We start from the raw sequence: 12,002 nt of genomic DNA, 5'->3' as shown, positions 1-12,002 counted from the left end.
CTGGGCAACGATTTGGAGAGCTCTCTTTGGGCGAAGGTGGAGCAAAATGCACACTTGGAGATGTTGGGTCTGCCAGAGTGTGCCTGTGTGACCACCCGAGCAATGGCAGCTAGTAAGGGTGTACACAAGACTCTGGAGCCAGAGAGTATGGCCCAGAGACCTGCCTTGAAGAAGAGAGGGAGGTGCATGGGAGGCCGTCCCCCACTATATCTGCGGTCCAAGAGGAGGCAGACCTTGAGGGGGATGCCCTGGTACAGACGGGGGAACAAGTGGCTGAACTGGGGGACCTACCTGAGCTGACCTATTGGTAGCAAGAAGGAGGGCCCTCCGGGGAAGAGTTTTACACAGAGCAAAAGAAATGCCCCTCTCTCCTGGGTTTGCGGCAACAGGCCACGAATCAGGCAGCAGTTGATCAGACCGGTTCACATTGGATATACTGGGAGAATGACCTCCTGTATAGCGAGCCTAAGGTTGCGTAGCCTGGGTCGGCCCGTGTGCTGGTGGTACCCCAGCACTTTTGAGCCTTCCTACAGAGGTTGGCTCATGACGTTCCTTTAGGTGGACATCTGGGGCAGGACAAGACCTTCGAAAGGCTTGTCACCAATTTCTACTGGCCCCAGATGTGGAAGAGTACACTCATTGTAGGACCAGCCAAACTTGCCAGGCAAGTGGGAAGAGCGGAAGGAAGCAGAAGGCTCCGCTCCAGATCTTCCCGGTCGTCAGTACCCCCTTTGAGCGAGTGGGAATTGACATTGTGGGGCCACTGGACCCCCAAGACAGCCATGGGCAACAGGTTCATCCTGGTCTTGGTGGACCATGCCAACCGGTACCCAGAAGCCATACCTCTGCGGACAGTGACAACCCCCGTGGTGGGACGTGCACTGGTGTTTTTTTTCCCAGAGTGGGGTTTCCCCGAGAGGTAGTGTCTGACCAAGGTACAAACTTCATATCGAACTATATGAAGTCTCTATGGAAGGAGTGCGATGTAACGTATACGTTCACCACTACTTACCACCTTCAAGGTAATGGGCTGGTTAAAAGGTTCAACCGAACCCTCAAGGGCATGATAATGGGTCTCGAGAAACCCATGAGACGTCCTCTTGCCATGCCTTTTGTTTGCGTACCATGAGGTGCCGCAGAGGTCCCTAGGGTTCAGTCCCTTTGAGCTGCTATACGGGCACCCTGTACGAGGACCTTTGAATTTTGTCAAAGAAGGCTGGGAGCAATCTCCCAGGAAACCTCCTCAGGATGTGTACAGTTACATGCTGGCCTTCCGGAACCAAACTAGGCACTTCCAACAGCTCGCTCAGGCAAATCTGGAGGCCAGCCAGGAGGAGATGAAGCGGTGGTATGATCAGAATGCCACTCTGATCAAGCTTCAGCCTGGACAGAAGGTTTGGGTCATGGCACCTGTCGAACCCCGTGCGCTCTAGGACAGGTGGACTGGACCCTTCGAGGTGGTGGAGCGCGAGAGTGAAGTCACCTACCTGGTGAACTTGCAGACCTAGGAACCCTTTGCGGGTCCTACACGTTAACCGCCTAAAGCCCCACTTAGAGCGGTCCAAAGTGGGCATGCTCTTAGTGATGGATGATGGGATGGAAGGGGAAACGGAGCCTCTTCCGGACCTCCTGTCGGCAACTGAGCAGGATGGGTCAGTGGATGGGGCCCACCTCTGGACCACCCTGACACCCGAGCAGCAGCAAGATTGTCACTAACTGTTGGGGCAATTTTCTGACTTGTTCTCCCTGGTTCCCGGTGTCACCGAGTGGTGCGTCCACGGCGTGGATACTGGCGACAGTCCTCCGGTGAAGCACAAGGCTTACCGAGTGACTGACAGGGTCAGAGCTCACACCAAGGAGGAGGTCCTTAAGATGTTTGCCTTAGGGGTGATTGAGTCATCTCACAGCCCGTGGGCTAGCCCAGTGGTCTTGTTCCCGAAGGCTGCCGCAGCCAGTAGCACACCCGAACTACAGTTCTGTGTGGATTAGAGAGGACTCAATTCAGTCACAAGGACTGACGCACACCCCATCCCCAGAGCTGACGAGCTCGTTGATCGGCTAGGGGCTGCATGGTACCTCAGCACGTTTGATCTAACATCTGGGTACTGGCAGATCGCCTTGACCGATGGGGCAAAGGAGAGGTCAGCGTTCTCCACACCAGATGGGCACTACCAGTTCAGGGTTATGCCCTTTGGGATGAAGAACGCCCCTGCCACGTTTCAGAGGTTGGTCAACCAGGTGTTGATTTCAGTGCCGCCTACCTGGACGACATCACAGTGTTCAGCGCTAGTTGGGAAGAACACTTACGGCACCTCTGGGAAGTGTTGATGGCACTGCCGAAGGCAGGCCTCATGATCAAGGTGAGTAAGTGCCAGATCGGGCAGGCTTCCATGGTGTACTTGGGCACCAAGTAGGGAACGGCCAGGTGGCACCCTTACAACCCAAAATTGATACCATCCTGGCGTGGGAACCCCCGAAGACTCAGACGCAGGTGAGGGCCTTTCTAGGACTCAAGGGGTACTACAGGAGGTTGGTCAAGGGGTATGGCAACATCCTTGCACCCCTGACGGAGCTGACTTCCCGGAAGCAGCCCAAGAGAGTGAATTGGACTGACACCTGTCAGAAGGCTTTTGACGCCCTGAAGACTGCCATGTGTACCGCACCCATACTTCAGGCGCCCAACTTGTCTAAAGAATTTGTTGTCCAGACACACGCTTCAGAGCATGGGGTGGGAGCTGTGCTGTCACAAGTGAATGAGGACGGCCTAGATCAACCCGTAGCTATCATCAGTCGGAGGTTACTTCCACGGAAACAGAGGTGGAGTGCGATAAAGCGTGAGGCATTTGCTGTGGTCTGGGCGCTGAAGAAGCTGGGACCATACCTGTTTGGGACTCACTTTTGAGTTCAGACAGAACACAGGTCCCTCAGATGGTTGATGCAGATGAGGGGTGAGGATCCGAAGTTGTTGAGGTAGTCCATTTCCCTAAAGGGGATGGACTTCACGGGTAAACACCGCCCTGGCACAGAACACGCCAATGCTGATGGTCTGTCCAGATTTTTCCGCCTTAGTGAAGAGAACTCCCAGGGGATGGGTAGTTCTCCCCACATTTCAGCTGGAGGGGACACGAGTTAGACCTGGTACCATTGGCGTGGGTCTCCCTCCTCTTTTTCTGACGGATTGCCTCCTCTGTTTTTTTGATGGTTGCTGGTTTAGACGCTTTGGGCACTGCACCACTGCTCTCAAGTGTGCAGTGCAAGTGCTCCCTGAGAAAAGTAATGTTGAATTTGTGATTCCATGAGTGGTATTTTGATTTACTGTCAGACCCTCGTATCATGCACAGGGGTGCCCGGGACTTGTAATTCAAAAGCGACTGGTCTGCTCGCAGCACCGATTGTGCCACCCACCGGAGTTCCCCGTAAAGTATGACTTGGGCCTGCCACCGCAGAGCGCCGTACGCAGCATGTGCCGTTGTGTGACTCGGCGAGTGCACCCACTCGCCGGTCTGTGACCCTTCCCTTTGTGACATGGTAGTCACCCCTACAGAAGGCCTGCGGGCAGGGTGTGTTGTCTGTTGAAGGCAGGTAATGCCTTAAAGTGTGTGGTATGACCTGGTAGTGAATTACCCACGAGCTCGTTTTTCACTATTGCAAGACTACCGGTTCCCCTTAGGCCAGACAGGGCAGTTTTGATGATAGTTTCCTATAATCGTAACTGGCTCAGGGAACCAGGTAGAGAGTCGAGTTTAGTATGCCTGAACCCAGAATGGGAAGATACATCTTTTAGGAAAGATGATTTTAACATTCTGTGCTTGAAAATACCTCTTTTATTTTCTGGCCTAACCATTCAGCCAGCTTCTGCTAGCGTGTGTATTGGACGTCTGAGTTTGTGAGTAGGGCGTGACGGCACTAGGCCGATCGTTGCGAGAAAGGTGGGATGAGCAGGCGCCTGGGTCTGAATAGAGCGGGGCCATCTCCCCCGGTGCTGGCTCCACTTCCTGTGGAGCGTCTGAAGACCCTAGCCATCCCCGACAAAGGAGAAGAGCACACCTGGTCGAAGGCACCTGAAACTGGTTTGGTCTGGGCACAGGACCCTCTGCCCTCCAGGACAAAGGGATGTAGGAGTATAAATATTGGGGCCCTGACCCCAGAACTTTAGGATCACTTTGGGAATGAACAAGACGACCCTCTGCCGAGGAAGAGCACCCGGAGACTTCAGGGGTTATACTGCCCCTCTGCCATGGCGCTGTAGTGGGTTGGCCTGTGGTGGTGTCTCTCGTGCCAAGGAGAGGTAGAAAGGACCAAGGAAGAAACTTTCATCATCTTGCCGAATATTCTCCAAGGGCTAGAGTCGAGCTAGCCTCCTGTTTGAAGACGCAGGGATACCAACGACTTCACCTCTTCTGTTTGAACGAGGGCTGGAACTGCGGTTTCAGTTGCTACAGAGGAACTCTGCAACTCAAGCCAGCCAACAATGCCAATTTCTGCAAACATGACCGTGAGCGCCGCTCCGACTCACCCCGTAGACCGACGCCTGCCGCTGGGCTGCACTGGCTCCAAGATCACCATCTGGGCGGAGCCGACCATTGACAAGAGTGAACCAGCATTTCACTGACTCAATGACACCGCAACGACCAGTGGTGCCGGCACTGCCGTAACGTCACCTTCCCTCCCGTAAGGACCGAAGCCGCCCCCTGCCTGCATCCGCATCTAGGGCCCCGCCGCATTGCTTTCCCCTGAAGTAAGGAACCAACGCTAATAAGTGCCACACGACATCACAGCTCCCTGATGCTGGAGGTACTCCGAGCCCCACGCTGCGCTCCTCGTAGGCGGGCTGTACCCCGAGAACTCTTTTGTGCATTGAAGCGATATCTCCCGTTGGGGTTATCTGTTGCAAGAGACACTTGAAGCTAAAGCCTATTTTTGAGTAACCGTAAAGCATATTTGTACTGTGGAATCTTTTGCCGTTAAGGTCTTGTGTTAATTATATAAAAGCTTACTTATTTTTGATACATCCCGGTGTGGTGTACGTTTGTAGTGGTTCATCTATATTACTGTATGTGTTCACAAATGCTTAACACACTGCCTCTGAGATAAGCCTGACTGCTCGTGCCAAGCTACCAAGGGAGTGAGCAGGGGTTATCTACAGCGTGTAACGTCCTTGCCCTGACGTAGACAAAGGGTCCCTACTTGACAAAGGTACATACCATTCCCAATTAGAAACTCCGGGTTCTAACAGTATTGTAATTGAACTCTTTAATCCAATTGATTCCAACCGCACAAACATTGCATGAACCACATGTAATGAATCCCTTAGGTTGGGCTGGGAGCCAATTCCCTCCCCTAATATTCCTAGGTTCTATGTTGTTCCTATTAATTAGATTTCTGATTGGGGGACATATTCTGTAGGTGACTGCTAGTCTGTCTGCAATGATCCTTGTTAAACCAGGCACCACCTTCAGTAAGTTCCAGTTTCTGTTCAGTATTTTATATATTTCGTCATGCAAAGTATTGAAAGTCGAGATAAAGGCCAAACGTTCAATTGCTGGGACCTTTTCCTTTTGGATAAGTGTGGCATCCCTTCTCATTGTGCCCACCCTGGTTCTTGCTTTCCTCAGACCCTCTCCAGAATATCCCCTATTTGAGAGCCATGAATGTAACTCATTTAGTTCCCTATTGATGTCTTCGTCCAGACTGCAATTTCTCCTGATTCGCACCATCTCCCCATGCGGTATTCCTTTAACTTCTTCCGTGCGTCGGACGGCCCCCGCCGTCTAAGGTCACGGTGGGCTTGTGCGTCGGACAGCTGGTGGCTGTCCGATTTGCGCACGTGTAGAGTTCACCCGCACAGCAGGGAAATGTGTGCCGCATCAAAGCGGTTAATTACCTATGGGGGATGAGCACTGTCTGCTCTGAGGATCGAATTTGTGGCTGTTTTCTTTCTAAATAGTTTGCTTTGTATTTATCAACTACAAACAATTGCACATCCAAAAATTCAATCTGATGAGTATGATGACTCATAGTGAATTCAACATTAAACTCATTACTGTTCAGAAATGCAAAGTACTCCATTAGTTCTTGTCCTGTGCCCCTCCAAATTAGTAAAATGTCGTCAATGAAGCGACACCAAAACAAAATCAAGTATGTCAATTTGTCAGCTCTCTTGATCCAGTCATTCTCCCTTTCAAACAACCCCATGAAGAGGTTCACGTAAGAGGGAGCAAACCTGGAACCCATTGCCGTTCTCTTTATTTGGTGGAAGCAGCCCCTCAAATAAGATTTTTTTTTTGAGAATGAGCAAATGGCCTGCATCTAGCGCAGGCTGTTTGACAATATGTTGGAGGTATACACATTTTTTAGTATTTACTTGGGATGGTACATTGATATTTGCGGTAATAGCTATTATTAGGACATATCCGTTTGGTTACTGCAAGCCGTAATATACAACCTGTACTCGACTGAGATTAGGTGAAATGTCACGACATAAAATCGCAAACAGGTCAGGCAGGATCGTATTAATAATTGTAAAGCAACTAATTTGAATTTAATCACAATAAATGAATGATTATTTAGATACCATATGATAAGTGCTTAGATGCCTGTATAACTTTGACCATTTGTAATGTCATCACGCACAATTCTGGATAGGTCAGGTAGTGTCAAAATAATTACTGGGGATGAAAGAATTTAAATATAATTCGAATGAGTTAACAAAAACTTAGACATGTAATTAATTAAAAAAATATTTTTGTGTGATCGATATTGTCCATACTCAACGCAACCCTTTACATGGTACGTAAAAGGGACAGGAAGTGATAGTCATGTGATAAAAATGCCCACCTCCAGGCTGGTCAGTCATCGTAATTCCTGAGTGCGCTTGGCTGTGAATAGAATTACGATTTTTCAGTCAGTATTTCGACTTGCAACGACCACGTGAATAGTAGTTTCCAAAAAACGTAGACAGTATAGTTATTGGTGGCTTTTATAACTAATCTTATATATTATTTGAATTTTGTGGCAACGTCATTGGAGATGGCAACACATTACTGCCCAACGTCAGGCAGGTCAGGCGGAAGTCCTGACACATAGACACATGGGAGGTAGGGAAGGAGTATATTTGACTCATGATTGGTCAGAATAAGTGAGGACTAGAGGGAAAACTGTCATGAAAATAAAACTGATGGGCGATTGGCTCAAATAATAGTACCATTGGCTCGTGAAAGGTGATTGGTCAAGTACTGTGAGGACCAGAGAGGGAAATGCGGTTGTAGCAATGCTAATTCAGAGGCTTGAAATAGCGACTTCCTATTGGTCATTTGGTACATTGAAATACAGGTTCTCTAGATGGTCAATTCTACAGCGGAATTTATCAGGCCAGTCCGTGTAAAGAAGACCAGAGTATACGACACTCTGGCAAGAGGTGAGAACCAGGAGGTGATATGGGGGAGCTTTGGCTGAGTGGGGCTTTTGAGCAATAGATCTATAGAGCCTGGTGACTAATAATAAAAAGAACAGTAAGTATTTGTGTTCTCTTGTCACATAGTTGGATAATAATTAGGAAAAAAGGTACAGGATTCCATTTTCTTATTATGTCTTTGTTTGGGGGTATGTAAAAAGTTAAATATAAAAATGAGATTATCAAAATAATTTCCCCAAGCAAACGGGTCTTTATAAATTGGTTTTAAGCAGACATATATGTTTTTTTATGTTCAGGGCAACCTTTTCCACTTGTATGGGTTGAGCTAATGAAGAGCTGAAGAACTTTAAGGATAAATGCTTAGGAGATACATTGGATGTATGTTCCAAAAGGCGACTAAAGAAATTTAGCAGTCAGTATTGCTGTTGGGGAGTTAATGATGAATAAGTATTTAAGAGATTTATGTATGATTAATTTTTGCCAGAACTTTAAATATAATTTCATGGTGCATGGCAACAACAGTGTATATAGTAAAGGAGAGAAATTGATTAGGATTGAAGTGGTAGCAATAAGGAGGGTGCTGATACCACATGATGTTTTCCATCCAAAAAAACATTAATGGAACTTTCTTTATGGGGATAATATTTGGAAATTAGATTGTAAATAAGCAGACACGAAGGGGCTGGTGAAGAATGAAATTGATATGATGTTTACATTTTGGGGAATTTGATTGAATTATTGATTATCTAAAAATACATAGGGATTTATATTGATTTGTTGCTTATCCTTTTTTCCAGCCCTGATGACGTCCAAGTGAGGACGAAACACGTAGGCTGATGATTGGATATTGTTATATTTGGCTGACGATTGGATACTGTTATATTTTGAAGCTATGATTTTCCTTTGAATTAATACATGGAAAACACATATGAAATGTTTGCCTATGGATTTGATTCTCAAAAAACAATAACTGATTGGATATCATAGCAGATACATTGACGCTTCTTTCCTTTTGTGGAATTCATTTTTGAGGACAATGTCTTTGGCGGCGGGACATGGGAGAGTGAAGCGTCAATCATATTGGACTTCGTGATTTGCAAAATAAGACTTTGAACTGCTCACCAGATATCTTGGTTGTGCCCCCATTGCCTATAGGAAAGAGACATTGACACTACAGAGTCATTAGTCCCTTCTTAACTCTGCTTAGTTTTCTGCTAATTTGGCCTGCCTATACTGTCTGCTGGAGCAGGAGGTCCCTTCCCATGAAGGAGCGGTGCACTTAAACCAAAATTTGCAGCTCAATATACCTATGTGACCCAATATGTTCTTCATAATGAGTGGGATTAAATATGGTAAATCTAATGATATTGGAAATTCACAGTGAGTGTAATTAAGCGGGTTAGTCTCGGTGAAATGAGCTAGGAGAGAACTCCATAGTTTTCAAGGCTTTCATGGGCATCTGAGGGGAAGTGTTTATAAACAGATGAATCTCCCATAATAAGCTATTTTATAAAGAAAAATAGTCTGTTACATTTCTGTTTCCATGTTGAAACTGATGTTAAACCTTGTCAATTTTTGCATATTTAAGAAAATGACATATTTCCTGATTTAGAGGTTGGCAGATAGGTTACTCCATCACAAACGTGATGGATATCCTTTCCTCCTTAGTACCAGTGCATTATATCTAGGCCTACGAGTTATATGGTGTTCATTTGTTGAACATTTCTGTCTGTATTTTCCCATATTGAGGAGCAGATTTACAAGCCCCTTGCCCCGCCGGTGCATCACGTTGCGTGACATACCGGTGGCGCAGCCTGCTTAGTGATATTTACAAGCACAGGTAAAATCACCCAGCGTGACTTAACCTGTACTTGCAAATATCGCCCCTGTTCACGCAACACTTTGCGTGTTAGGGGCGTGATATGGGTGCTGCTGTGGATGTTCCCACGCAACACCATGTCCACTGATACATATCCAGAGTTACGAGAAATCGTAAATCTGGAAATGCGTCAGAATGCTACGCCACCCTATTGGTGGCGTAGCGAGGTGCAACGAGGAGAAATGTTTTCATTTCTTCTAGTTTTTTTCCTCTTTCAATGCGTGCTGCATTCTACATCACACATTGGAAGTGGAAATCACCTCAATGTATTGTTTTTGTGCAGGAAGGTGTCCCTTCCTGCACAAAAACAATCTCTCCATGATGCAGGCGTCCTTGCACCATGGTGCAAGGGTGCCTGCACCGGCTCATGGTAGCATTTTGTGCTCCAGCACAGGGGGAAGCACGGAGATGCGACATATTGATGTAAATATGTCACAACATTGTGCTTTAAAACTAATGCAGCGCGGCGCAACAAAATAACTTGCGGCACCGCGCTGCGTTACTTTCTTGTAGATCGGCCCCTCAGTGTTTTGTGAACAAATGAAGTCATAACTGATATATTTGCACATTTATTGATTAAATTGCACTCACATTTCGATACCTGCCAGGTTTTATGACATTATACAGCAAAATATAATTGAATAAAATATGTACATGAAATTATTCGCATGATAGCTCAGACATATGTAGAGATATGCCGGGATTTTAGGAAATCTCATTTCTTTTTTTTAACTCCCCATGCAGTTAATCTGTATAGCTATTGGTCTGAAATTCAAGAATCACAGCATGGAGAGTTACCCAAAAGAATGGCAATTTTCTGTATTTTTCCCCAGGTTCCTGTCTATATTTTTCTGTAAAAATCAGTAAAAAAGGAAAACTGTAATAAGGTGGATGGGATATCCTTAATGTTTATGGTGGAGTACCCATCCACCAATGTCTAAATCAGGAAGTTAATATATGTTGTTATTTTATTTTTCTAATGTTAAGAATTTAAACGGTTTGTGGCAAACTTTAAGTAAACCTACACAAATAACCAATTATTGAATGCTGTTTCCAAAGTCTCTTGTAATGCAAGAATTGTGTCCCTTTCAAGAAGCCTGCACAATTATTCCATTGATACTAACCTCCAACAAGTTTCTGTGTTTTTAGAGTTTCACATTGGCCTTCTCAGTATGTGTTGTAAGTACTCATATAATGATTTATGCCTCACTCACTGTATTCTTGTATATTTCCAGGTTTCCCCCACCCGGTGTGAATCCATCCTCAAATGAAGCTTACTCCCTATTCTAGGTACCAGAGTGATTATGGTCCCTTTCATACTATGCCTTCATCACCTCGACAAGAGAGTCAAAATTCTTAGTTTAAAGCAATGCCTTCTTTGGGAATTAAAGCTGGCATTTCTCTAGTTACTGCTTTCACTGCTTCATAGCTTGAACTCTGAATGGATAATGCTTCATTTAGTATCAAATATTGTCAATTGGCTATCAATTATATATGATAAACCCTCAAGGATAATTACTTCATTTTCTGCAAACATAAACTTGTATTAAAATGTTATCAAAATCTGTACAATTGTTATTCTAAATTGTTGTTTTTTACCATCAAAAACGGGTGATTTGTTTGTTGTTGCAAATCCTTGATCGAGTACATTGTCTCCTTTTCCTATGAATGTATTACTTTAATGTAGAAGCTATGCCTTATGAAGGTTTTCATTCTGTAAAACAAAGGTTGAATAAAGTCATGTATATGAAGTAAAGTTATTAAAATATTACAGTTTTTATTGTCTTGAATTCATGAAAACCATTACACTTTACACCATTACACTCTGATTCACGTTAAACTCCTTTGTTATGTAAAATGTTATTATGAACACACTACAATCCATAATCTATAACCAGCTCGGTTACTTTGTAGCCAAGAATTGTTTTCTTTGCAAAGCCTGTGCTGTGTAGACTAGCAGGCTTTCCAATGGGAAACCCTCAAATTCTAAGTTCTGAAGTACCCAAAACCCCACCCTCATAATATCAATACAAATGTTTCAATACTCTAAAGTAGAATCAGCAACACAGTGGGCAATGGAGAACTATTCTTTCAGAAAGATGAAGTAAGCATATCCAAAAGTATTTGCCAACATACTAAAATTAGTTCATAAAGGAAAGCACGGCACAGGAAGTACAGTAATTGACAAGCAATTGACAAGGATCACACAATGAAATCAAGCAAGGAAGCTGGGATTGAACTCCGGTTTCTCAAATTCACAATGTGCAGTTCAGCTATTACATGAACCTCTCCTCCTTCCATCCCCTTTAACCCCTTCAGTGCCCGCCCCTTTCCCCGCCCTGTGCCGGCCGTTGCATTAGCGGGCGGGGTCTATGACGAGCTGGACTCGTCATGGGCACAGCGCCACCGCGGCCCATGACGAGTCCAGCTCGTCATGGGCACTGAAGGGGTTAACACCAATGACGAGTTCTTTCTGTTTATTTTTGTGGAGCTAAATAATAAAACTGTGCTCAATAAATAAACCCATCTCATTGTAAATCCAGCTGACACAAGAGATTGTTGATAAATAAAAAAAAAAGTACAATATGATGTTAAGGGAAGGTAGGGCACAAGGTCCTAGCGTTTTTTGCCGATATCATAGGTTCATTATCCACCACCTATCCTAGACTAAACAATGAGATTGACTTCAGGAGACACTCAACACCTTTG

General features: G+C 45.4%; 1 long non-coding RNA gene across 1 annotated transcript in view; it reads left to right on the top strand.

Moving 5' to 3' along the window:
* The window catches only part of LOC146822198 (uncharacterized), a 70,872-nt gene extending 59,922 nt beyond the window's left edge, over positions 1-10,950 (top strand). Inside the window, exon 3 of the long non-coding RNA XR_014962817.1 lies at positions 10,529-10,950. This is a non-coding gene — a long non-coding RNA (uncharacterized LOC146822198). The remainder of the gene's footprint in view (positions 1-10,528) is intronic.
* Positions 10,951-12,002: the final 1,052 nt, after the last annotated feature.

The sequence above is a fragment of the Triturus cristatus genome, chromosome 6, assembly GCF_964204655.1.
Source record: "Triturus cristatus chromosome 6, aTriCri1.1, whole genome shotgun sequence".
Classification (NCBI taxonomy): domain Eukaryota; kingdom Metazoa; phylum Chordata; class Amphibia; order Caudata; family Salamandridae; genus Triturus; species Triturus cristatus.
The sequence above is the reverse complement of the archived record's forward strand: the minus strand, read 5'-3'. Positions and strand labels throughout refer to the sequence as shown.